At 36.6% G+C, this 27,109-nt stretch overlaps 1 long non-coding RNA gene across 1 annotated transcript in view; it reads right to left on the minus strand.

The window, feature by feature from the left end:
• The window catches only part of LOC148107035 (uncharacterized), a 375,737-nt gene that overhangs the window by 247,623 nt on the left and 101,005 nt on the right, over positions 1 to 27,109 (minus strand). Inside the window, exon 2 of the long non-coding RNA XR_015723179.1 lies at positions 9,945 to 10,059. This is a non-coding gene — a long non-coding RNA (uncharacterized LOC148107035). The remainder of the gene's footprint in view (positions 1 to 9,944; positions 10,060 to 27,109) is intronic.

Genomic DNA, 27,109 nt, shown 5'->3' on the forward strand with positions numbered 1-27,109 from the left:
AAGCAGGAAAAAACATCCCGTGGAAAAAAGACAGTCTCTTCAATAAATGGTGCTGGGAAAATTGGACAGCTACATGCAAAAGAATGAAACTTGACCACTCTCTCACGCCATACACAAAGATAAACTCCAAATGGATGAAAGACCTCGATATGAGACAAGAATCCATCAAAATCATAGAGCAGAACATAGGCTGTAGCCTCTTTGACATCGGCCACAGCAACTTCTTTCATGACATATCTCCAATGGCAAGAGAGACAAAAGAAAAAAATGAACTTTTGGGACTTTATCAAGATAAGTTTCTGCACAGTAAAGGAAACAGTCATCAAAACAAAGAGGCAACCCACAGAATGGAAGAAAATATTTGCAAATGAAACTACAAATAAAAAGCTGGTATCCAAGATCTATAAAGAACTTCTCAAACTCAATACATGAGAAACAATCAAATCAAAAAATGGGCAGAAGATATGAGCACTTTTCCAATGAAGACATACAAATGGCTAACAGACACATGAAAAAATGTTCAAAATCATTAGCCATCAGGGAAATTCAAATCAAAACCACCTTGAGATACCACCTTATGCCAGTTAGAATGGCAAAAATTGACAAGGCAAGAGGCAACAAATGTTGGAGAGAATGTGGAGAAAGGGGAACCCTCTTACATTGTTGGTGGGAATGCAAGTTGGTACAGCCACTAAGGAAAACAGTGTGGAGGTCCCTCAAAAAGTTAAAAATAGAGCTACCCTACAACCCAGGAATATTATACTTCTGTTTCATGGTTGGTTTTGTGAGAAATTTATCACCAGCCCACAAGCTTTGATTTTCATTCTCTTTTTTTCCTTAGATTGCTTGCATCTTTGCATTATATGGACAAAGCTAGCACTGGGGAGAATTTACAAAGTGCCTAGCTCAAGAACGCCCTCCTCCACTTTCTTCAATGTGTGACTAATTTTGAGGGATCGGGGACAAAGGTTTTTTTTTGTCCTTTGGTTTTTTAGTTTTGTCAGTATTCTAAAATTTCCCTCTATTCCTTTTTTTTTTCTTTTACCACTCACTTTCCAAAGGGTGACTTCTCCATTTTTAATTTCCTTCTTTTCCCTTTCTAAAACTTCTTCCTAAAGCCCTACACATACTTTTAAATCCCTTTCTTATGTCAATGCTCTAAACCCCCAGGATTCTTTCATTATTGTCACCTCTAAGTATAAAAATCTGGAACTTTACCTTTTAGCAGTGACTCATAGCAATATCCTGTTTTTCCCTCCCATAGAGGTTGTCCAGACACCTTAGCTTTTCACAAAGGCTTGGGGCTAGGAACTTAGGACTCAGATCTACAGGAAATTAGTGGGGTTTTCTGTTTTTTGTTTGTTTTTTTTCCATTTACAGGTAACTTGAAGTTTTAGTGCCCTCTATATTCCAGGTATTCTGAAGGCTTAAGATTTGTGTGATTTTACTTTATCTTTGTATTGATCATATAACTGTGGGACCTTGGGGAGAGGTATATGTGGTGAGATTCAGATTTCAACAGCTGCCATTACTTTGGCTACCCCTACACACGTGTGGTCAGAAATTTTTATTATAAATATAGTATTTGCTTTGATAAGATTTTACAGTATACACAAACTTAGATGTTGAAGGAAAGCCTTATTTAAACAATAGGAGGCTTAAAAGAAAAAAAAAATTACCCCTGGCATTAATATACAGTTGTCAACATTTTTTCAAGTTAGGATTTTAAAATAAGCACCATCTATGTTCACATTTTTAATCCCAAAAGAGCAAGATTAAGTATTTAATTGAAGAACAGTCCTCAGAAGGACTTTTTTTTTTTTAAGGTCCCTAATTTTTCCACCTTCTATCCAATAAACATTTCATCATCAATTAGCACTGATTTGCGGACTGCATTTTGGATATACTGAATTAGTTCAGACTTTTCAGTGAGATAACTCAGACCCAGAAAGTTTAGATAATTTAACAAAATTCATGTAAAAGCTGCGATCAGTACGGTTATTTTCTACTATATCATACAAACACATGGTGTAGTAATAATAAAGACCTTTCATAAGGCTGCATTTTTTGTTTATTCTTCAATTTGTTCTCACTCAATTTTTTCAATCCTCAACTCAATAGTACAGTTATATTGCCAATTTTTGTTTGCTTGACCATGCACATTGTTTTACCGACAATCTTACTGTAAGAAAAAAAAATTGTAAAAAAAATTCCCACTTAATTGTGACTAATGAGCTGGAACCATAAACCTTCAAACTCTCAATGGGGGGAAAAAAGGCAACCTGCTATTTTACCTTTCACAATACATTATAAACCTGTATTTGGTATAAAATATTTGAAGGTTTCTTATAGCAAAGAGTCAGTATCTTATAGCAAAGATATGTATTTTCATTACTATTGACAAGACACTATTTTGTTTGTTGATGAGTAAAAATTTCCTTTTGCCTCACATTTATTTTATGAAACATTTCTATTATCTTTATTTACACAGAGGGATAGAATAATCATGCACTGAAGCCTGTTTAATCTTTCACCATCACTCAAACTGTTCCCAAATGAGCCAGAAATTTGTGCCCTATAGACTAGGCAACCAATATATTAATTTAAATCTTATATATTTCAATTCTTTCTAGTGAAAGAATGACACACACACCTTTAAACAATAGATAATAGTTTTCCTGGAATATAACCTAAGGATTTAAGTCTCAGTCTCTGACATAATTACTTTCCTAAATAATTTGTATAGAATGGTTTGTATTTATTTTATGCATGAGTAATTCAATTCTTTTGAGTCATAAATATTGCCATCAAGTGGAGTGCACTGGATGTTTTCTGGTTATATACATCCTCTCAAAATGATAGAGGTCTCCAAAAGATTGAGAACAATCTCTCTCTTCTTGTAGTTAAAACTTGATGTTTGTAATACACTCTTGATAGTGGTAATTTACAAACCGGGATAACCACCCATGCCTAAACATTGAGGTATCCTCAAGCAAGGAAGACATTTAGGGAACAAAGTAAATCTATTGTCGTTGTGCCAATTATTACAGAAAGTTAAGAATTTTAGACACAGTCTCTCTTGGTGAAAGCAGGGGCATTTATTTATTTTATTTTTATTTTTTAAAGATTTTATTTATTTATTTGACAGAGATAGAGACAGCCAGCGAGAGAGGGAACACAGGCAGGGGGAGTGGGAGAGGAAGAAGCAGGCTCATAGTGGAGGAGCCTGATGTGGGGCTCGATCCCATAACGCCGGGATCACGCCCTGAGCCGAAGGCAGATGCTTAACTGCTGTGCCACCCAGGCGCCCCAGGGGCATTTAATAATAAAAGTAGGTAGGGTTATGAGGGGAATGTCACTTCAGCACATTCACACTACAGTGAATATTTTGTAGAGAGCTTGTTATTTGAAAAAACATTCATTCGTCATGTGAACTGGACTTTGAAAAAACATTAACGCTCATTATAGCAAGTGTAGCAAGGTGTATCAACCTTAGTTTTTTCTGGGGGGAGAGGAAACATTTAGATAAAACCAAAGGCACTAGAAGTGATAGAAAACTAGACTCCATCTTTAAATGTGGAGAAAAAATGTTTATAAAATGAAAAAAACGGGGAAATTAAGTCAGAAAGTTGAGAATATGAATATGTTGTGCAAAGATGAAAACAATGACAAAGTTAGAGAAAATGGAACTGTAGAAAGATTTAGAGGTATTATTGGAAATTAAACATCCACATGAGACACCTAAAAGCCTCAGCAATATGGGAGCTAAGAAGCAGAGAGAACTGTATTTCAGTAACAACTCTATATCCTAAGAAATAATTATGGATTTTCCTGATCCCTCAACTCCACAGGACATCAAGCCATGAGACCAGGTAGACGGGATTTTACACAGTTCCATCATAATCCATGAGCTATTTCCAGAGATGATGCTAAGTAGGAATGGTATCTACCCCTTCCCCTCTGAAACTGTAACATTCCAAACCATTGTTGGGGGTGGGGGGAAGGATTTTTTATATACACGCCAGTTTCATGATTAAGCTAGCAATGTTGTGATCCATAATTATCTGCCAGGTAAATCTTTGGGAAGATTTAATATCTGAATTTCAAATAATTAAAAAATAAAGCTGTGTGTTAGCCAGAATCAAAGGTTAACAGGTAAAGCTTCAGTCATGTTTTTCTCTGATAGAGATACACAGAAGCAGTACTGTGCACAGGCATGGCAGACAGGTTAGGCTAGGAGCCATATTCCACTGTCCTTGTTTCCATGTAGGTCTTCCATCCTATATCCCACTCCCTGGCAAAAGGCAGCATTGGAAAGAACAATGCAGGCTGAGCAGATGGTAACACACTAAGGTGCTTTAGACCTTACCATCTAGGTACCAAGTACCACTGTATTGAGGAAATGGCCCATCTACTTTCTCTTTGTGCTTCAAAGCTCTAGGTTATACTCCAAATGTTTACCCTTCCTCAAGACTGCCCTCAAGGTCTAAATTTAGGGGTAAAAAAGGTGGAACAAGATCTCACGTTAGCTTCAGGCTCAAAGCACTTCTTCCAGTAAAATCTATCAGAAACCCTGTGTTTTCTGAAATGACAAAGAATACTATCATTTCATGAAGTTCCTTCAGTCTCTAATCCATTGTTCATGATCCCAAAGGGCCAAAAGTGGTACCCATTCAGGACTGAGAGTTCCACTTCCAACTCCCAACATGAAAAAAAGAAGTCAGATAGAGCCAGATGTAAGAAAGGGAGTTCAATGAAAAATTAAGCGGACTGAATGATGGTGACATACTAGTTCAATGTTACTATAGTCAGGGAAACCTGGGCTGTTTAAAAAACATGAACACACCCAGGCAATGGTCAGGCTAGAGACAAGCAGAATAACTTCTAGAGTTAGAACACTAAGGGCGAGGAGAGGGCCAGAGAAATGAGGAGGATCATCTTTCATCTCCATCCTACCCCTTCTTTAAATTGGACATAAAACAAATAGAGGAGAGAACGTTAAGGGCTTTTTTCCCATACTTTCTTCCTTGTACTGTGTTTTTTACAGGTATGCTTTATGTTTCATACTGAATCTGAAGGTACAAACTACATGTAATTTTTTTCTATAATTCTCTTCTATATTCATCACAACTGCTTGCACAGAGCCTGACATTTAGTAGCCTCCCTTGTAAGAACCCATTAATTATTAACAAATTTTTGCAAATCAAATAATGCTGAGGTGAGAGTCAACAGTGTAAGAATAGTCAACGTACCTGTAGGTATTAAAGCAAAGCTACAAATGCAAAGACATTCAGCTGAGGGCAAGAGGGGACTCTAGGGACTAAGATAGTGGCACTTGCCATTCTAAAACTGCCCCCAAAGCACATGGCAACACGTATACAGGTGGACGATTCATGAAGAAAGAGTGGTCCTTCCATGGAGATGGGATAAAGGCTACAGGAAAATATCTGGCAGGGCTGCTGAATGAAGGTAGAGCCTGGCTCTGAGTTAAGGGCTTGAGAGTCAGGGAAGAAAGCAATCCCACACCAGATGGGAATACAGCTCTGGATGCTGAAGCCCAAGGAGGGCAGGCAAGGGGCACAGCAAGTCATGACACCCTTCTCTCTCTCCATACTTTCCTCATCTTCCGTATCGATCTCACTTAAACATTTTTCTCCTTCCCTGAACTTTTATTTTCAGACTCCTAATTTTCTGCAAATAAGAATTTTCCCACATCTCCTCAATCCCTTTTGTTCTCTGGGTCCCAATCTGAATTCTATTTATATTTTACTGTCTAAATAAAGGAAAGGAAACAAGGAAGGATAGACAGAAAAAGTACAAGTATAAATTACAATGAATCACAATCTTGCTAAACCTAAGACTCAAAACTTTTTTTGCTTTTGTATTATCTTATTCTTTCTTTTTATTGCTTTACCTGATTTTTAAACTTATTTTAATTTTATTTTCATCATGGTAAGTGTACTCTTTAATCCCCATCTCCGAAATCCCCCCATTCCCCCCAACTCACCTTCCCTCTGGTAACCATCTATTTTTTTTTTCCTTTAGTTAAGAGTGTTTCTTGGTTTGTCTCTTTTTCCTTTGCTTGTATGTTTTGTTTCTTAAATTCTACATGAGTGAGGTCATATGGTATTTGTCTTTCTCTGACTTATGCTTAGCATTATACTTTCTAGCTCCATCTGTGTTGTTGCAAAAGGCAAGATTTCATTCTTTTTAATGGAGTTATTTTCATACACACACACACCCCACATCTTCTTTATCTTCTTTACCCATTCATCTGTCAATGGACACTTGGGTGGCTTCCATGGTTTGGATATTGTAAATAATGCTGCTATGAACATAGAAGTGCATGTATTCTTTCGAATTACGGTTTTCGTATTTGGGGGGTAAATACCCAGTAGTATAATTATTAGATCATAGGGTAGTCTTATTTTTAATTTTTTTGAGCAACTGCCATACTATTTTCCATAATGGCTGTACCAATTTGCATTCCCACCAACAGTTCAAGAGGATTCCATTTTCTCCACACATCCTTGCCAACACTTGTTTGTTGTGTTTTTGATATTAGTCATTCTGACAGGTACAAGATGCTATCTCATTGTAGTTTTGGTTTGTATTTCCTGATGATTAGTGATGTTGAGCAACTTTTCATGTGTCTGTCAGCCATCTATGTGTTCCTTAGATAAATGTCTATTCATATCTTCTGCCCATTTTTTTCTGCCCCTTTAATTAGATTATTTTGCAGTACTGAATTGTATCAGCTCTTTATGTATTTTGGACACTGTTTATCAGATATGTCATTTAGAAATATCTTTTCCTTTTCAGTAGGTTGCCTTTTAGTTTTGTTATCATTTCCTTCATTGTGCAGAAGCTTTTTATTTTGATGGAGTCCCAGTAGTTTATTTTTGTTTTCATTTCCTTTGCCTCAGGAGACCTATCGAGAAATATGTTGCTATGGCTGATGTCAGAGATATTATTGCCTGTGCCCTTCAAGGACTTTTATGGTTTCAGGTCTCACGTTTAGGTCTTTAATCTATTTTGAGTTTATTTTTGGGTATGGTAAAAGAAAGTGGTCAAGTTTCATTCTTTTGAATATTGCTATCCAATTTTCCCAACACCATTTGTTAAAGAGATCATCTTTTTCCCATTGTATATTCATTCTTCCTTTGTTGCTAACTGACTACGTAATTGTAGGTTTATTCTAGGTTTTCTTTTCCATTCCACTGTTTGATCTATATGTCTATTTTTAGGCCACTACCTACTGTTTAAATTACTACCACTTAGTAATACATCTTGAAATCTGGAATTGTGATAACCTCCAGTTTTGTTTTTCTTTTTCAAGGTTGCTTTGGCTGTTTAGGGTCTTTTGTGATTCCATACAAATTTTAGAATTATTTATTCTAGTTCTGTGAAAAATGCTGTTGGTATCAAAACTTCTCAACAATCAAAATTTCAACCTAGGAATTTCAGGTAGCTGAAGATAATGACATCCACCTAGCTACCTATTTTCTATTTCCTTTAACAAATACAAAAATAAGGGGGAATATATATTAATATTATTATATATTATTTTATTAATATACAATTATTATATATTATATATATATTAATATATTAATATTAATATATACACATATATTAAAGGCCACACACAGCTTAAAGACAGACAACACTGATGTGTCAAAATGACAGAAAAAAGAAAAAACACTAAAGATAGTATGCAATTTCTATTGTTCCTGTCCCACTACTGTCTTACCCTGAGACTTTATGGCAAGCAAGGGCAGGTTGACAAAAACTGTTGGAAATGCAGAACAAGGAAGCTAGGAAAGGGACCTCTGGGCAATCTAAAATCACCTCCAGAAGAGTAAGGACATCTTATCTTCTATTAAATGGATGGTAAAGTTAGAAGACATAATGGTAGAGAAAGCTGTTTACAATAGGGACACAGATTATGTGCTTAGTAAATATACAAAGTCTACATAAGGATAATTGTTAAACATCTACTAAATACACACCAAAAATGTTGAACAAATGAAATTAACCTGTTACCAGAAATGATGACATTTAAGGATTTTGGTTCTCCCCAATTTATAAATTTAATACCATCCCCCCAAAAAACATCAATAAGCTTCTTATGGATACAGAAGTAAATATCGATCTGTGTGTACGTCACTGCTTACATGTATTTTATGTATGGTGCTGAAATGGACTAAAAACAATGACACTACAAGAACAATGAGTAAATCTATAGCCAAGATCTTGGGTTCTAAATATCATTTTCCAGTAAAAACAATCAGGAATCCTTGGGAAAATGGTTGATTCCGGATCTGAGGCTGAGAAAATACAAAATCAGCCTGAATTGTCATGTGGTGCCAGAAAAATAAGGAAGTGCTCAAAAACTGATGAGCCACATTGATAGGAAATAGAGCCAATAGGAAGAGGCTTCTAATGGCAAAATCTGGGCAATTACAATAAAATGATGACAATATTGGATTACATCCCATAGAATACAATAAATTTGCCTGTATCCATAGTGACATAAATATATCATTGAAAAAGATAAATAATGGGGAGAAAATGCAGTGGTTCTTTACAAAGGGGCTCTGATCAATAAATACAGAAGCAATGAGAAATAGAAAATCACCATTAGGCAAACACTATAGTAATAACTATTGCAGGTGGGAACTATTAATTCATGTTAAAATTAGTGGGCAAAAATGCAATGAGAAACAACAAATTTGCATAGTCTAAAAGAACCCCCCCAACTTATAATACTTAACATAGATTATCATATTTATACAGGAAAAAACAGTAACTTTACAGTGAAGAAACCGGGCAGACATCTCCTTAACCAAGTGATGGAAGTTGACATTATAGTAATGGGATCACTCAACATTATGTAGCCCCTAAAATGCTGGACAAGAAAACCACAACATCACTTCCATGGTATCTTTGCCAAAGATACTTAACCTAAGATATTAGGCAAACCGCTGGGGAGTATTCTCTAAAATAACTTACCACAACTCCTCAAATATGTCAAAGTCAAGAAAAACAAAGTCCTGAAGAACTGTCACAGGATATAGACTAAGGAGACCTTACAAATAAAATATGAAATTCAAGATTGGTTCCTGGACAAATTCAGGACATAAACTTAGGAGATTTCAATGAGGTAGGGAGGTTAGTTGGTACTGCCTTAATACACCTGTTATCAGTATTCCATCAGTGTTGCTGGTTTCAATAACTTCATGATGTTTATGTAGGATGTTAAGCTAGGGGAAGATGAGTTAACAGAACTCTATAAAATCTATTCAACTTTCCTGAAATCAGTTCAAAATAAAGGTTTTTACAGAAAAAAAATATAAGCTAACATGAAATTTTAAGTTTGAAATTAAAATACTGCCAAAGATATTAAAAGTATTGATTTTCTAATAAATATTTTTGAATATCTACTATTTTCCAGGCATCATTGTATGACAGGAATACAGTGGCGAGAAAGAGTGAAGGTCCAGGTCCACTTTTATGACACTTATATTCTTATGGGGATCAGGAAGAGGACAAACAAATTAGCATAATACAAATAAGGAAATATGAGATAGGAACAACAAATTGCAATGCGGGCAAGGGTGAAAGCCAATGCAATGTCTCTGAGGATATTTGGGGACAGACCAAATATTTGTCTTTGCTTACATCACCTTTTTCCCAAGGGAAAATGAGTACACACCAGCCCTAAACAACTCTTCTTACCAGGTAAGTATTCTAGAATTTAGTAGCTTTATAAATCTTTGTTAAGCCATCTTGTCAGCAGTTATCATGTCAACTCTAACTACAAAATCCTGGATTAACCCCACAGCATCTTGTGATATCAGGATTGTGCCAACATGGCACTATCAAAGTTCACAGCCCAGAGACATTTTCCAAGTGATTCTGGAAAAATACTGAAATCTTACCTAAGAATGCAGCACCTTAGTTCATCTGTGCAATTCAGGTAGTCTGATTTTCTACATGGTGAGTCAAGGCAGCCTCTCACAGCCATATAGAATAGGGAGTACCTGCTCTCTTCACCTAGAGTGAGAAAAGTATACATCCAGAAATTATATAGTCTTTTATTATAAATATAAAAACGTCATGTATTGATAAAGCAATGCTGTGAGCAAAAAGCAAATATACTCCAGAAATTTAACTTAATCTATATGTCCCTAGGCCACATTTCATTTAATAGTACAAATTAAGTGATATTAACAACTCCAAGGGAGGCTGTTCAAGATGGCAACATAGGAAGATTCTCAACTCACTTCCCAGACACAAATCTACAGCTACATATGTAGAAATTCCCCATAAGAAAGACCTGAAACAAGATGCAGAGCTCCTCTACAATAAAGGATAAGTAATACACATAAAGATGGGTAAGAAAGGCAGAGACATACGCTCATCAGAAATCGCTCTGTCACAGCAGCCCACATTCAGAAAGGATCTGACAAATATGGAGCTTCTCCCTGAGGAGCAAGGGGTTCATACCCCACATCAGGTATCCCAACCCTTGGAACTTGCATGGGAGAGACAACTCCCAGAATGACTAGCTTTGCAATCCAGGAGACCAAAAGGGCTATAGGGAACTGAGACTCTGCTCTTAAAGGGCTCACACACAGACTCACACCAGGACACAGTGCAAAAGTGGCAGTTTAAAAACACCAAGACCATATGTGAAGAAGATTCATCATCTTATCTTAAAGCATCTGCTGGAGGAGAAAAGAACTGTTGGGACTGTCTCCAGGGACAGAGGCAGTGGTGGGCACCATTTCTATGCTCTTCCACTATCTTGCTACTGACAGTGGGTGCATCGCAGTCCTGCACTCTTCTGTGGCCCCACCCAAGCCAGCAGGCACATGCAGGCCATACAGGGGATGCCCCTTGAGAACCTGGCTCTTATGGTCAGTGAGGTTTGCATTTCTAGGACCCACAGGATTCAAACAGAGACACAGTTCTTGGAGAATAATTGTCACCCCCCCAGACATGGCGCAGACAGCAAACTGAACATACCCATGTCTACCTGTGAAAAAGACGTATTTACTTGTCCTAGAGCTTCAGTCTGAGAGGCAGGCTTCAGGTCAACTACATGTTAGAGGCTACAAAGTTGCTCCAAGGTAACACGGATGCCACTTTTGCACTCTCTCTTTAGCTTCACATCTTTCTTATACCTCCCAAAAAAGATGTTATACACTTATGTGGAGCCCTAATTTTTGCGACTATTGCCAAGGTTACATCTCCCGATTCCCCTGCCTGGAGGTCAGAAGGGTTTACAATTGTAGCCCTGCAACTCTATATATCTGTATACTTTAAAGGCTACTATCTCAGAGTCTGGCTTCCCGTCAGTCTGAAACTAGGTGCTGAATGAGACCCTTCCCTTTGAAACTCTGACATCTCAATAACCAGAACCTATCAAAAAATAAATCAGGCTGCTTAGACAATCACAAAGCTTCAAGAGATAAACACAAACTAGGGCAAGGTTGGCTGTGAGGTTTGTCTCCTACATAAGGCCACTCCTGTAAGATTAGAGAGGGAAGGGATACCTGGGTGGCTCAGTCGGTTAAGTGTCTGCCTTCAGTTCAGGTCATGATCCCAGGGCCCAGGGATCAAACCCCACACTGGGCTCCCTGCTCAGTGGGGAGTCTGCTTCTCCCTCTCCCTCTCTCCTCCAACTCCCCAGCTTGCACTCTCTCACTTGCTCTCTCTCAATTTTTTTTTTTTTAAAGACCGGAAAGGGAAATGTTTCACCTAATACATAGAAACAGAGTCCAGCAAAATGAGGCCACAGAAATATGTTCCAAATGAAAGAATAAAACTGCAGAAAACTATTAATAAAATGAAGGTAAGTAATCTACCCAATAAAAAGATCAAAGTAATGGTCATAAAAATGCTCACCAAACACTGGGTAAAAATGGAGGAACACAGTGAAAACTTCAACAAAGAAATTAAAAACAAAAGGAAGTACCAAACAGAAGTCACACACGATAAATATAGACAAACACAATAAATGAACTGAAAAATACACTACAGGGATTCAAGCAGACTGAAAGAAGCAGAAGAAAGGATCAGTGATCTGGAAGACAGGTCAGTGGAACTCACCCAACCAGAACAGCAAAAAGGGAAAAAACAAAAAACAAAAAAAAAACCACCTTTTAAGATAGCTTAAGGCACATGTGTTAACAAACAGAACAAAAGTAACATCATAGGGATCCCAGAAGAGAGAGAGAAGGGTCCCCAGAAGGAAGAGAGAGAGAAGAGGCAGAAATCTTTCTTGAAGAAATTATGGCTGGAAACTTCCCTATCCTGGGGAAGGAAATAGATATCCAGATACAGGTAGCCCAGGACTCCAAATAAGATGAACCCAAAGAGAACCACATCAAGACACATTATAATTAAGGTATGAAAAGTTAAAGAAAGAATCTCAAAAGAGCAAAACAACTTGTGACATACAAGAGAAAGCCTTAAGGCTTGCAGATTTCTCAGCAGAAATTTTGCAGGCCAAAAGAAAGCAGCATGATATATGCTAAGTGCTAAAGGGAAAAAACTTCTAACTAAGAATATTCTACCCACCAAGTTTATTATTCAAAACTGGAGACAGTTTACCAAACAAGCAAAAGCTAAAGGAGCACATTGCTACTAAAAGAAAAGTCACTAATTAGTAATAAGAAAACATGTCAGTTAAAAAAAAATTCTCACTGGTAAAAACCTATAGCAAATACACTAAAGATAATGAGACTGTAATCTAAGCATAACAATAAAGTAAACCACAAGGGAAGAGAACAAGAAAAAAAAAAGAAAGAAAAAAAAAAAAAACACACCAGAGGACTACAAAACAGCCAGAAAACAATTAACATGGCAATAAGTACTTAACTATCCAAGTATCAGGAACTACTTTAAATGTACATGGACTAAATTCTCCAAAAGACAGACTAACAATGGATTAAAAAAATAAAAACCCATAAGACCCATATATATGCTATGTACAAGAGGATCACTTGAGCTATAAAGATACACACAGACAAGAAGTAAAGGGATAGAAAAGAAGTTTTGTGCAAATGGAAACCAAAAGCTGGGGAAGCTACATTTATATCAAACAAAATAGACTTTAAAGGCTATACTAAAAGACAAAGATAGGTATTACATAATGATAAAAGGGTTGATCCAACGAGATAACATTCGTAAATATTTATGTACCCAAAATAGAAGCACATAAATACATAAAGCAAATATTAATAACCTCCAGGGAGAAATTGACAGTAATACACTAATAGGAGACTTTAACACTCTACACGTATCAATGAATAGATTATCCAGACAGAAAATCAATAAGGATTTTTATCAGTCTTAACGCATTAGACCAGATGGAATTAATAGATATATACAGAACATTCCATCTAAAAGCAAAATACACATGCTTCTCAAGTGCACATGGAACATTTCTCCAGAATAAGTTATCTTAGGCCACAAAACAAATCTCAAATTTATTAAGATTGAGATCATTTCAAGTATCTTTCCTAATCACAATGGCATGAAACTAGAAATCAGTTATAACAATAAGACTAGAAAATGCACAAATATGTTTAAATGGAACAGGCTATTAATGAATGGATCAATGACGAAATCAAAGAAGAAATCAGAAAATACCTTAAGACAGGTGAAAAATGGAAATTCAACAATCCACAATCTATGGCATGCACAAAAAGCAGTTCAAAGTGGGAAGTTCATAGTAATACAGGCCTACCTCAAGAAACAAGGAAAATCTCTAACAATGTAAACTCTACCTAAACAAACTCGAGAAAAATAACAAAACCTGAAGTTAGAAGGCAGGAAATTAAAGATTAGAGAAATATATGAAATAAAGACTAAAAAGTCCATAGAAAAGATGAAACTAAGAGTTGGTTCTTTGAAATGATAAAATTGAAAAACCTTTAGCTAGACTAAGAAAAATGAGAGGGCTCAAGTAGATAAAATCAGAAAGCAAAGTTACAATTGATACCACAAATAGTAAGGATAAGAGACCAAAATGAACAATTAATTATATACAAACAACTTGGACAACCTATAAGAAATGGGCAAATTCCTGGAAACATACAATCTTCTAAGACTGAATCATGAAGAAATAAAATCTGAATAGACTATCTACTAGTTAGGAGATTGAATCAGTAATCAAAAACCTCCCAACAAACCCAAGTCCAGGACCAGATGACTTCACTACTAAATTCTACTAAACTTTCAAACATTTAATACCTATCCTTGTCAAAATTCCAAAAAAATTGAGTAGGAGACAATGCTTCCAAATTTATTTTATGAGGTTAGCATTAACCTAATACCAAAACAAGAGGACATCACAAAGAAGAAAATTATAGGCCGCTATCCCCTATGAACATAAATATAAAAATCTCCAGCAATATAATAAAGCAACAATACATTAAAAGGATCAAATCACAATCAAATGGGCTTATTCCAAGGATTCAAAGATGGCTCAACATCCATAAAATCAATGTGAGATACCACATTAACAAAATCAAGGTAAATCTTATCTTGGGAAATGTAGAAAAATGACAAAAATAAATATCCTTTTATGATAAAAAAAAAAAAAACTCTCAATGTTGATATAGAGGGAACATACCTCAACAAAATAAAGCCCATCTATGAAAATCCTACAGCTAATACCATACTGCAATATGAAAAGCTAAGATCAGGAACAACATAAAGATACCCACTTCACCACATTTACTCAAGATAGTATTCAAAATCCAAGCCACAGCAATTAGGTAAGAAAAATAAATATAAAATAAGATGAAAACAAATGAGGCAAACCATGAGACTCTGAACTCTAGGAAAAACTGAAGGTTGCTGGAGAGGGAGTGGGTGGGGGTAAAGGGATAATTGGGTGATGGGGGCATTAAGGAGGGCACTTGATATAATGAGCACTGGGTGTTATATGCAACTGATGAATCACTAAATTCTCCTCTGAAACTAATAATATACTGTATGTTACCTAAATTGAATTTAAATTAAAAATTTTTTAAAAAGGAAAAAAAAGAAGTGCATCCAAATAGAAAAAAAAGAAGTAAAACTGTCACTATTTACAAATATGATTTTATAGATAGAACACTCTAAAGACTTCACCATGAAACTAAAAAACTTGCACAATACAAAAATCAATATACAATAATCGGCTGCATTTTTACTTACAAAGAACGCACTATCAGAAAGAAATTAGGAAAACAATCTCATTAACAATAACATTAAAAGAATGAAAAACATAATAACCAAGGAGGTGATAGACCTAACACTGGTGAAAGAAATTAAAGAAGCCACAAATATATGGAAAGATATTTCATGTTCATGGACTGGAAGTATTATAGTTATTTACATTTCCATATTACCCAAAGGAATCTACAGATTCAATGCAATCCCTATCAAAATTTTCATGGGATTTTTCATAAAAATAAAAAATTCCTAAAATTTGTATGGAACAAAATATCCTAAAGTAACACCTCTATGTTTGTTACATCATTATTTAAAATAGCCAAAATATGGGAACAACTTAAATGTCCATCAATGGACAAATGGATAAAGAAAATGTGGTGCCTATATATAGTGGAATATTACTCAGTTATAAAAAAGAAAGAAATCTTGCCATTTGTGACAACATGGATCCACATTGGGGTATTAAGCTAAGTGAATGTGTGCAGAATAAAAATAAACATACACAACAAAACCCAGACTTATAGATACAAAGAACAGATTGCTCTTTGCCAAAGGGGAGGTGGGTTGAGGGTTGGGAAAAATGAGTGAAGTGAATCAAGAGGTACAGACTTTCAGTTATAAAATAAGTCATGATGAGGTTATTTTTTAACAACATGTTGACTGTAATGAGTAATATTTTGCCCATTTGAACGTTGCTGTGAGTAAATTTTTAAAGTGCTCATCCTGAGTAAAAAAAAAAAAAAATTAACTTCATATGGTGACCTATGGTAACTAGACTTATTGTGGTAGTCATTTTGCAGGGTATACAAATATCGATCCCATCATTGAGTTACATACCTCAAACTAATTTGTCGATTATTCCCCAATAAAAATTAAAAACAAAAACAAAAACAAACCTCAAGCCAAATTTCCTACCCTTGCCCTCATTTGTTTATGAAGAGTATTTGTGATCTAAAAATTTCTCCTTTGATGGCTCCTAGTATTTCTGGAAGTGCCTGGGGGTGTTTGACATATACAGGCTGGTCTAACAACTAGTTACCCTAAGGCAACTGCCATCTCTTTTCTGTCCTGCTCTTCCACAGATATCTTCATTCAGTAAGCTTTGTGACAGTACCTCAGGCTACTACTACCTGACAATCCCTATCCCCAGAAAATGCCAATGTTTGCAAGGCTGCTCTCTACTCCACATCCCCGACATCATCATTCCTTAAGTTGCAAATTCTTAGAAGAAACTAGGAAAATGTTCCCTGCTTTACTCTGTGTCATGCTGTTTCTTGGCTGACAATCTTTCCAGCCCCCACGAGCCAATGCCAATTCAAGAAAATAACTTGAAGATCTAATGCACAGCATAGGGATTACACAAAATATTGTATTGTGATCAAACCTGCTAAGAGACTAGATCTTAATTATTTCAACCACTAAAAAGAAATAATTATGTGAAAATATAGAGGTGCTAATTACTGCTACCATGTCAATCATATAATATATAAATGTACCAAGTCACATGTTGTACACCTTGAATTTATACAACGTTCTGGGTCAAGTATCTTTCGATTAAAGAAGAAAATAGCTTGACTCCATCTGGATTTTCTTAGAATAATCCTTCATTGTGGACCAAAGCAATAAGGAATAAAAAGCCTACAGGGTAGAGCATTGTAGTCCCTCTGGTCTCATTCTCCCCTCAAAAGTTGAGAAGCACAGTCTCCCCCTTTCTCATTCAGTTAAAAAAGGGAAAAAATTATCTTTTATGTCCTTTGAGGCAGTATCAGACACATTTATTCCTATGTAGCTCAGCTGGAACCACCCACTAGCTCAGCTACCAGCATTTCCAGATATTTTCCAGTTACGAGTAGCTGTAAACTATTTGTCACTGTTTTTTTTTTAAGTATCTTTTAAATTGTAAAGCATTTTACAAGTTTATGATTTGATCAAGTCTTACCAAGTTTGTAATAACTGGTACTCAAGGGTTATTTTCCTACATTATTTTTCAATAGATAAAACCTTCTCCCCCAAGCAGAAAGAATGTTGTTTTTCATTTACAAATAATTATGTCTGATGAAACTTAGGAAAATCTCTAAAGTAGATTTGTCACAATTTTGTATCACTGGCTTAGGTATCAGCAAAGGTACACTAAAATACACTGGTGAGAAAGGGGGCATGTGGCTGGATTAGTGGTAGAGCATGCAACTCGATCTCAGGGTCATGAGTTCAAGCCTCATGTTGGGCACAGAGGTTACTTAAAACAGTATTAATAGGGGCGCCTGGGTGTCTCAGTCATTAAGCTATGAACTTTTATTTTACAGAACGATTCAGATTACAGAATGTACAGAAATAAATCTCCTATTGGGGCACCTGGGTGGCTCATTTGGTTAAACATCTGCCTTCCACTTAGGTCATGATCCCAGAGTGCTGGGATCGAGCCTTGCATCTGGCTCCCTGCTCAGTGGGAAACCTGCTTCTCCCTCTCCCACTCCCCCTGCCTGTGTTCCCTCTCTCACTGTCTCTCTCTGTCAAATAAAATCTTTTTTAAAAAAGTATTAATAAAAATAAAATAAACTGGCAAGAAAACAGAGGATACCTAATAAATACAATGGGTTATATGCATGTGTCTTCTCCCACTTTACCTTGGACACACACACCTCTATTATAGTAGCCCCCATATTATATGATTACCCTCACTTATATGACTAACTCCCCCAGAGCTGGGATCTACTCCACTTTGTATCCCTAGAGCTAGTCAAGTTTCTAAACCCATAAGTACTCATTATTTATCTGATGGGTAACAGAATGAAAGGGTTTTGTTTTGTTTTGTTTTAAGTGCTAGGGTTTGGTCTAGACCAGAGACCTCAAATCAGTAATCCATACACTAGGTCTTGCCCTCATCTGAAGCACAATCTACTACTTCTAGGAAAGTAAACTTTGGTAAAGTTTACCAAACTTTGGTAAAGACTTGATCAAATCATAAACTCGTAAAGTGCTTTACAATTTAAAAGACACTTTAAAAAAAATAACAGTAGTGACAAATAGTTTACAGCTACTCAACTGAAAATCCCTATTTTCAGCTTTTCTTGAAGTATCGTCAATACTGGTCCCACATTTCCAAGAAGGCATCAATCAGTTGGAGGTGAGTTGCAGCTGTACTCATTAGTACAACACAGTCTCTCAATGTCTCATTCCACTGACATAACCCATTCAACACCAAAATCATTTAATTTTATGATCCTTTGATCAGATGATTTCTTCTACTCTATGGTTTCTTCTACTATATATATTTATTAACGTTTGTCTTCTCACACATACCCTGGGCCTCTCCCTACACAATTGTTTCTTTGTTCCTTTTGGAAGCCCAGGATATACTTGGTGTAATGTGACTATAGTTCTACCAGCGGAGTCCTGCCTCACAGAATGCACTGACCTCATGGGTATAATATGGGATTTAAGAGTTTATTTGAGAGAGAGAGAGAGCATGTGTGAGCACAAGCAGGGGGAGCAGCAGAGGGAGAAGTAGGCTCCCCACCAAGCAGGGAGCCCAATGCAGGGGGCTTGATCCCAGCACTCTGGGATCATGACCTAAGTGGAAGGCAGATGTTTAACCAAATGAGCCACCCAGGTGCCCCAACAGGAGATTTATTTCTGTACATTCTGTAATCTGAATCGTTCTGTAAAATAAAAGTTCATAGACTTTATGTAGAATACAATCCCTTCTAATCCTTTCCTTCCAAAATAGGGGGGAAAAAAAATCAGATCTCATATAAAGTCTTCTTAGAAGAAATGTGTTATTTAAGCAGCTATCTACTACTTAGGAAAAAAATGAATAGTCTGGGTACTTACGTGATAATTATGCCTATCATTTGCTTCATGATTTTTGGTTTCAAAGAAATTTCATATCAATTATGTCATTTATTCCTTTAATTGAAGTATAATTAACAGTGGTATATTAGTTACAGGTATACAGTATGATTCAAAAATTCTATACATCACTCAGCGCTCACCATGGTAAGTATAGTAATCATCTGTCACCAAATATTTTTACAACTTTCTTGACTATATTCTCTATGCTGTATTTTCATATCTGATTTATTTTTTAATTGGGAGATTGTACCTCTTAATCCCCTTTATTTTACCTATCCCCTCCCCCCACCCCTATATTCTCTGGCAACCACCTGTTAGCTTCTGTACTTAGGAGTCTAGGGGTTGTCTGTTATTTGCGTTGTTTCTTAAATTCTACATATGAGTGAAATCATGTGGCATTTGTCTTTCTCTGACTTATTTCACTTAGCATTATACCCTCTAGATCCATCCATGTAGTCTCAAATATGAAGACCTCATTTTTTATGGCTGATATATATGTATGTGTGTCTTTGCATGCATATATACATAAAAACACACCCCACATCTTTAAGCATCCATCCATTGATGGACACTTGGGTTACTTTCATATCTTGGCTATTGAAAATAAAGCAGCAATGAATATAGGGGTGCATGAATCTTTTCAAATTAGTGCTTTCCTTTTTTGGCAGGATAAATACCCAGTATTGGAATTACTGGATTACCTGGTAGTTTTGTTTGTTTTACTTTTGAGGAGCCTCTATACTGTTTTCTGCAGTGGTTGGACCAATTTGCATTTCCACCAACAGGGGACAATGTTCCTTTTTCTCTACATCCTTGCCAATGTTGTCTTTTTTAGTCTAACCATTCTGACAGGTGTAAGATGCTATTCTCATTGTGTTTTTGATTTGCATTTTCTTTATGAGTAGTGATGGTGAACATCTTTACATGTGTCTGTTGGCTACCTGTTTGTCTTCTTTGGATAAATGTCTATTTAGGTCCTCTGCCCGCTTCTAAAATCAGATTGTTCTTGTGGTGTTGAGTTGTGTAAGTTCTTCACATATTTTTAATATTAATCCCTTATCAGATACATCATTTACAAATATATTCATTCATTCAGTAGTTTACCTTTTCATTGTATTGGTTTCCTTCACTGTACAAAAGTTTGTTGTGGGTTTTTTTTTTTTTTTTTGGTGTAGTCCCAGCAGTTGATTTTTGCTTTTGTTTCCATTGCCTTATTTATTCTTTATATCAACTGTGCAGTCCCTAACTAGACAAGAGAGACTTTCTATTCTCAGTTTACAGTCAGGTAACATCACAGGAAAGCAAGAGACTAATGTCCTACAGCTGGAAGGGACCTCAGAGATTATCTAGTTTTTGAAAACAGCAATCAGAGGCTCTGAGAGCCTCAAGTCTGCCCAAGGTTATACACCTAGGTGGTGGCGTAGGGAAGAGGTCACTTCCATTATGACACAGTGTTTACATAAAGTCAAAGATTCTCCTTCCCATTAAAGGGGATTAAATGTGCAGGATATATTTACTGGTTGGATTTTCTAACTACATTGGGGGTGGGGGGGCTGAAGGATGTATTCACACATTCTCATATCATGAGGAACAGATCTAATTTTCCTCAAAAATGGAAAACTATAAAAATTCTTATTTATAAGTAGGCATGTCAATCAGCCTGTCATAGAAGATATAGCCAGACCTAATCAGAGAAAACTCCTCAGCTTTGGCAAGAAAATGGAGATGATAAACTTTAAATTTTCACACTGTTTCTAGCCTCAAATTTCTTCAGCACAGATACGTGAGCTCTCAGTAAGAAAATATCTCCCTGCCAAATTGATGGATTTTCATTAAGGTTTTTCTCCAACGGCATTTTTTTGACGCTTGAGGATAAATTAAAGTTAATTTTTCTTTCAACAAATTCATAGGAACAGCTCCAGATTTCAGGAAATACACTGATTCCCCCCACCCCAAAAACGTCTGCATATCATTCGTGTATCTGTCTCAACATGCTTGGGTAGTGTGCACCTCAGGGTATTAAAGTTACAGTTTTTCAAATTTTCATTAAGTCAGAATTGTTGTGAATAAGATCCAAAATGGCTCCACTGCTAACTGGCTATATGAACTTGGAAAAGTCTCAGTTTGTTTTCTCATTTGTGTAATAAATTTCAAGTACCTTACAGTGCTACTATCTGGATCCAACTTTAGTAACCTCACCTGGTTCTCATGCATTGGAAATACACTTGTATGAAGGTCAGGAGTCCCACACTAGTCCTGGTTCTGAGCCCCAAGGAATCTTCTGTACTCTGTTATGTATCAACTAAGGTAGGATAGAAGGGAGGATGGATACAGTGCTTTCTCTAGAGTTCATTACACTATGAAGTTTAGACATTCTGAACAAAACAAAGCAACACTATGGAAGATAAAGAAACAGAGACATACTAGAGAACCAGCTATAGCTTCTTAGCTTTTACCAAGGGGCAACAGATACCAAGAGCATTTACAAGTTAATTCCAAGACATTTTGGAGAAGACTACTACAAACACTCCTCCCTTCCCTGGGAATCTACAGTGAAGAAGGCATGTCCCCTCAGGGAATAACAGTTGTCAGTATCAAAGTATATTCTACAGGATAAGACAAAAGTGGAAGAGTATGAATGGGTGGAAACATGCAGGGGTAGTGGTGGAGATGAAAAAGGAAAATAAAATCTATCAGGGTGTCTCAGTGGAGCCAAACACAATCCAATTTGGTGTAAAACCAATGGAGATTTAGAGACTCCTCCGGGATCTCCCATTCAATGATATGCTTAAAGGCTCTTTGTTTGGGGCTGTTGTCTGATTTGGAATATTAGGGCAGACCAGAAAAGGGAGATGCTATTCCATCCAGCCCTTTAAAGTAGTTTGAAATATCAAGGAGAAGAGAGTTTAGGACTAGAGGCTGAGGGACTATCTAAGTCCCTGACATTAGCGGAGTTACTGCTCTGGGACCAGATGACAAAGTACGACAGAGCAGAGAACATAGCTATCTTCATGGAGATCCCACCTCCCTCTACCTACACAATACAGTGGCTCTGAGGACACCAAGAGAAGGCAGCCTGGGCACAGACGGTGGCACCCTTATGTTCCACATCAGACAATAATGAAATCCCTTCAAGTGGATTTGAGAATAGGAGACACAAAAATGTTGAAGCAAGAACACAAGGTCTCTGAGGTATTATAGCCAAGAGGCTATTTTGAAGGGAGTTCCTTTAGGTTCCAAGATGATCTTGCAAGACTGAAGGTACTGAATGATCAGATGGGTTAATAAGAGTAATTGGTCTTTATAATATCAGTCTTTACAAAAGTCGATCCTTCCCTCCATTTTTACTTATACCATTCACTTCCTTCAGGGTGAACCACACTGTGAGGATTCCTTTAAGGTATCAAGTGTGGTATCGTGGAGACAACATACAAATAATTATCAATTCCCAAATTCCTCCCATGCAGTCTCCTCTTGCACTGTACCCTCCAGTGACACAGAACTGCTGTGGTTCTGAGATTGCATCCTTCTCTCTTACAAGTACGTAACTTTATACCTGCAGCTACCTCTAACAGAATACCTTTTCTCCATCCTTTTTTTTATATAGCTAATGCACACTCTTCATTCAAACCTCACTCATGCATTATCCTGCCCAGGAAAAGTTCTCTAACTCCATAGCTTGGGTGACAGGACCTTCTTTAGGTTTCCATAAATCCAGTTATGGCTTCTTCTGTACTGTATTGTTGGTTTTTTTTTTTTTTTTAACCACATTGTCTATATTATCAGCAAAGGGTTAACACTTTAAGGGCAGGTTCTCTACCCTGCATTTTTTTTTTCTTTCTTTTTTTTTTTTTTTTTTAAGATTTGAGATAGAGAGGATGTGAGGAGGGGAGGGGCAAAGAGAACCTCAAGCAGATTCCCCACTGAGTGGGGCGCCCCACCAGGGGCTCAATCTCATGACCCTGAGATCACAACCTGAGCGAAAATCAAGAGCCAAACGCTTAACTGACTGAACCACCCAGATGCCCCTACACCCTTCATTTCTGAATTTTTAGTACCTAAAGCCATATATGGCATAACCTAACATTTTTTAAGTAGTTTAAAAAATAAGATGAATGAATGAGTTTGATCTCCAAGTCCTCTTCAGTAAACTAGGATTAATAACCTGCCTCACAATATCATTCTATCAAATGAGATTCTACTTTTCAAAACTTTGTTGAAAGTTAAAATGCTGAAGAATGATAGAAAGGTAATGTGTTCTCTATTTTTGGAACTTTCCATTCTCTTGGCCCTAGTCCTTGAATGGCACCTGCTTTTTCAATCCCCAGTTTGGAGTATCCCCACTGTAATTGTGCTCTCCTTCTACTTCTGTTTCTTGCTTACAGAGTTCTGCGGGACAGAGCTTCATAAACAAACTGATTATCTTCATTATAGATTTATGATCTCCACCCTGAGCTTGGCCCTCAGTGGTTCTCAGTAGTGTTCTTTCATCAATTCCTTTTCCATCCTAAATAGTAGTTTTTAAAACATTTACCATCCTCCTAAAGTCCTCTGAAACCCAGCCCTCATTTTTAGTGAAAAACCAAATCTCAGAATCTACTAAGTAAATAATTTGATTGTCATACCCTCAGCATCCAGTCTTGACTCCAAGCACAAGTTTTCTTTCATACTTCCATCTCATGTCTTTAATTTGTTCCAAGCTCAATTCCTCTACTAATTTAGTAGAAATATTTTAGTTTTTGTTTCTACTCCTATGTCCGTATGTTGACTACAAGCTGATACTTAAATGGCAAAAACAAAATCGGAAAATTTTGGCCAGATTTTGTTATTCAGATCAGGTGCCTTTAGCTGAAATAAAAACTCAACAGATTACACAATAAAAAAATTTTTTTTCCCGCTACCGAAGTAAACTAGATTTAAGATTGGCTGATCCACCATTTTGACGTTATCCAAGACCTGTATGCTTTCTGTTTCTTCACTGTCATGCACAGCTTCATCTTAATTCTGGTTTCCTAGTAGTTGTAAATCATTAACAGGTTGAGGCTATAGCTTCCTTATTTATTCATGAGGGAAAAAAAGACCAATTTCTCATGAGGCCCTCTAAAGAAGAAAACTTTCCCTGAACCCTTAGCATAGTTTTCTTGCATCTTATCAAGTTATATGTCATTTTCTGAACCAATCATGGACAAACAGAATGTAAATACTTTCATGTCTATCAAGCTTTCCACTAGAGCTGAGGACCCTTCTCCAAATCTCATTAGCAAGGAGTAGAAATGCTATCAGGGAATCAACCACAATGGCCACTACACCCCCAAGCTACCCTCTCACACACTTAGTCATTCTGCCTGGAGCTGGCCCCTTGTAGCTTGGCAAACAATATTTCTTCCAATCTCACTAGGTTCCTGCCCTTCTCCATTTGAAGCTCACTGCCCATAAACTTGTGAAGTATAATACAGCACCAATGCTGGTAACATCCTCCAGAAGAATGGTATTCTGTTCAAGTAGGTATAAAGCCTGTACTCTCTTTTCATCTACACTTTTCTGTATTCCACATATAGGTATAAATGTAGGTCTGCCTTCTTAATCCTGGATTGTGCTTTGTCGGCTGAGAACTCAAGTACCTTCGTTCTCACAGGTTATCTCTCCCTGGGGATCCAACCTGGACTAGACTTGAAAATAACCAACATTTTCCTTTGTAAGAATGTCTCCCAAGGAGTCCTGTTTGAACTCCTTCCTCCTTCAGACACTAAGCATTTGTGGAGAATGTCTCATGCACCTCCTTTTCAGCCACCCATTAATCTTACACAGTGCTCAGACTTATCTCATAGCCTAACAAAACCAACAGATAATAGTGATAGGAAAAGCTTTGGAGTTTGAGAACCTCTGGCACAAATGTACGTTCAAGACATCTTTGTTGAATGAGTATACAATTATACAAATGTGTTTCACTTCTCTCAGCCTTAGTTTTCTCATCTGAAATTTGGGTTAATAGCCAACCTCACAGGGATGTCATTTGGTTAAGTACTTTACCTCATTAGCCTCAAATTCTCCCCATTGCAAAATGTGGTTTATAGGGAATAGAGCACAGGACTTCTAGTATCAAATAAGGGACACGTATTGTCTGAAAGGATGCCTGACTCACTGAAGGTCCTGAAAAAGTGTTGTTCTCTTCTTAATCTTCTTTAATCCATCTATTAGGTAAGATTGTAGCAGGAGAGATATAACTACTATAAACTGGAATCTGACTATGTGCTAGGCACAGTGCCAAGCTCTTTATACTCAACATCTTGTTTAAGATTGACAAGAATAGCCAACATTAGTATTTACAGATGAGGAAACAGTCTCAGAATTTTAATGGCTGGGACAAGATTGAACATCCCAAAGTGACAGAGCCAAGATTTACATCTAGAATTCTGACTCTACTGCCTGTACACTCGGCCACCATACCATCAGCCTGACCAAGATGGCTGCATCTGGGTCAAGGCAGGGGCAAAAGAAATAATGGCATTCTGTCATTCAATGACAGAATGATGATCATGGATTTAAAAGAAAACAAATATGGTAAGAAAAGAAATGGAAGATATGCAAAATACCCAAAATGAACTAGAGATGAAAATTACAATGTATAATTACAATGTATATTTCTATACATTTTAGAAATAGAAAAACTAGCTCGTCAGATTGTCCCCTTCCAAGGAACTTGCCTAAGAACTATAGTTTTGCACTGTGCTTTTTCCTACTATTTCAACCATCTGTCTTTCATCCACCTGCCAGGATACTTTCTACTAGCATCCTCTTATCAAGTTGTGTGACCTTAAATAAGTGACAATCTCCCTAAACACACTCTTCATTACTAACATTGAATTTTTAACAGCATTTTCCTCATAGGAGTTTTAAAAGGATTACATATCATATTTGTAAAGTAAATCACCTGACATTCCCAATTAATACTGACTTATTTTTGACTCAGATGTTGCCTGAATTTACCAGGTCTCTTAAAATTTAGTTAATATTGTAGTAACATAAAAGTGGGATTTTGTACTAAAGTCTCATGATGTCCCAATATTTCTGCAAACTCCTAGGAGAGCAGGAAGGGCTTACATTCTTGTTACAGCTGCTCTAAACTAGCTTAGTTTATGAATTATCTTGCTACCCCATGTATGCTATTCCTATTCCCAGTTACACTTTCTAGACATGGTACTCTGTTCCTTCAATCGATTACCATTAATTTTTCATATTCTATTTTTCACACACACACACACACACACACAACACCTGTGCACACACTTAGAAAAGTCTCTTCTGTGTGAAAAGATGGGATTTATATTGAAACAAACTGAACTTTTAAAAATCTGTATTAGCCATCTTTGTTCTTTAAAAATCTCTTGGCTTGTTTTCCAGTCAAACTTCAACCCAAATAAGTGTTACTTCTTTGTCTTTTCTTCCCTTTCTCTATGCTCCCACAACACTGGATTCTAGTTAATTTCTAAAAATGAAAACAAACTTGTCTCTCCTTTGTAGCCCTATTCTAACTTGTCCCCCAAAAGTAACAATTTTTGCCCAAATTGTTCAGAAAATTTCTCATTCTAATTTTTTGGATGAATCATTTATTCATCCTTGGATTTTATTTCTCAGACCTTCTGGCACCTTTACATCATGGTTAAATTTCCATGTGACCACGGGGTTAGGATTTCAGGAATAGAAAATAAGATGTCTTTAATTCTTTGGAGTTTGAGAACCTCTGGCAGAAATGTACATTCAAGATTAACTAATTCTTTCAATGAATATTTACTGAATTTAATCTATGCTTGACACTGCTAAATTCTGAGAGTATCTGAATGAACAACACAGACTTGGTCACTGTCCTCATCACCCTCACAATAAAGACAAGATTTTTAAATAAAGTAATAGTGCTGGACATTATAAAAAGGGAAATATAAAGTATCATGAGACTATGAGACAGAATGATGATCATGGATTTAAAAGAAAACAAATATGGTAAGAAAAGAAATGGAAGATA

Source organism: Ursus americanus, chromosome 36 (genome assembly GCF_024610735.1).
Source record: "Ursus americanus isolate L20-20 chromosome 36, mUrsAme1.1.p, whole genome shotgun sequence".
NCBI lineage: Eukaryota > Metazoa > Chordata > Mammalia > Carnivora > Ursidae > Ursus > Ursus americanus.